Source organism: Aquarana catesbeiana, linkage group LG07, assembly GCF_042186555.1.
Source record: "Aquarana catesbeiana isolate 2022-GZ linkage group LG07, ASM4218655v1, whole genome shotgun sequence".
Lineage (NCBI taxonomy): Eukaryota > Metazoa > Chordata > Amphibia > Anura > Ranidae > Aquarana > Aquarana catesbeiana.
Window position 1 is genome coordinate 21,894,658 of NC_133330.1, and position 1,732 is coordinate 21,896,389.

The window sequence follows — 1,732 nt, forward strand, 5'->3', positions numbered from 1 at the left end:
CCTCAACTTCTTTGGTGGACCATGGCGAGGCCTGTTCTGAGTGGAACCTGTCCTGGTAAACCGCTGTATGGTCTTGGCCACCGTGCTGCAGCTCAGTTTCAGGGTCTTGGCAATCTTCTTATAGCCTAGGCCATCTTTATGTAGAGCAACAATTCTTTTTTTCAGCTCCTTAGAGAGTTCTTTGCCATGAGGTGCCATGTTGAACTTCCAGTGACCAGTATGAGAGAGTGAGAGCGATAACCACCAAATTCAACACACCTGCTCCCCATTCACACCTGAGACCTTATAACACTAACGAGTCACATGACACCGGGGAGGGAAAATGGCTAATTGGGCCCAATTTGGACATTTTCACTTAGGGGTGTACTCACTTTTGTTGCCAGCGGTTTAGACATTAATGGCTGTGTGTTGAGTTATTTTGAGGGGACAGCAAATTTACACTGTTATACAAGCTGTACACTCACTACTTTACATTGTAGCAAAGTGTCATTTCTTCAGTGTTGTCACATGAAAAGATAGAAGAAAATATTTACAGAAATGTGAGGGGTGTACTGACTTTTGTGAGATAATGTATAGATATAATTATAGAGAGAGATATTTATATAATCTATATCAAATGCTTACCCCATCACTTCATATTCCTGATATGTGGCTGCTGTACCCTGTACATGTATGAGGAAGTCTCCTGTTCTCATTGTATTGCTTCCTTTATGTAAAATCCCCGGTGATCCTGCCAGTCCCTCTGCTTTCCTATTAAAAACTGACCACACTATGCAGGAAAGCAGAAGAAAGCACAGCGTGGTCAGTTCTCTAGCTATGCTGGGAACTCGTCCTGCTCACCTACAATGATAAGACTCGGTCCTGACACGCCCCCATTGCACAGCCATTCACTGGGAAGCTCAGTGTGCTGCTGCTTCTCCTACCCTCAGCTCTTATGCAGCTGAGTACAGAGGGTATGTGATCACTTCTAAAAAGAAAGGGGGAAAATTATATATATTTTTATATCTATATACAAATGTTTTGCCTTTCGTTTCAGTTTTAAACTGAACAGGTTGTTTTACAAGCTGATCGTTTTACAATCACTTTAAATCCTTCCTCCCCGGCCTTCCCTCCAATCTTGCACAGTTTGTAGCGGCTCCTCTCCTGGACTGATATGACTTCCTCTGATTTCAGCGCACACTGTGAGCTTCTCGCCATGTACATTAGAAGCTGCAGCAAGTCAGACTGCCTCATTTCTTGGCAGGAGACATCCAGCATCATCTAGCTCTTTCTTTCCCAGCCTGACTGTCTGCAGCCCATCCCTTGTCATTCATTGGATTTAAGTTCTTTCAATCATGGAGGGGCGGCATCCCATGGGGGGATGGTCTGTGGCCTGGATAAGACCACCCGTTCCTTCAGACTGACACCCACCCATCAATGCATTTTGATGTTTGCAGAAGTCCTCCTAAGAGTTGGCCCCACTGCTTACATTAGGACTCTTTAGGAGTACTGAGGCCGGGTGCTGGGGTGTTTTTAGGAAGCAGAACCCTGCCAGCCCCTCCCACCAGCCATGGTCTGCCTGCATTTGCATAGAGAAGCACAGAGACCCAGCGATGGCATCAGACCAGGCCTAAAACAAGGTATGGAATGAGAACAAAGAGGGTGTTTTTTTTTTTTTTTTTTTTTTTAATTTCAGTAATATGTTGATGTAAGAAACAAGCTACAAATTCACTTTTAAAGGAAAGTGCACACT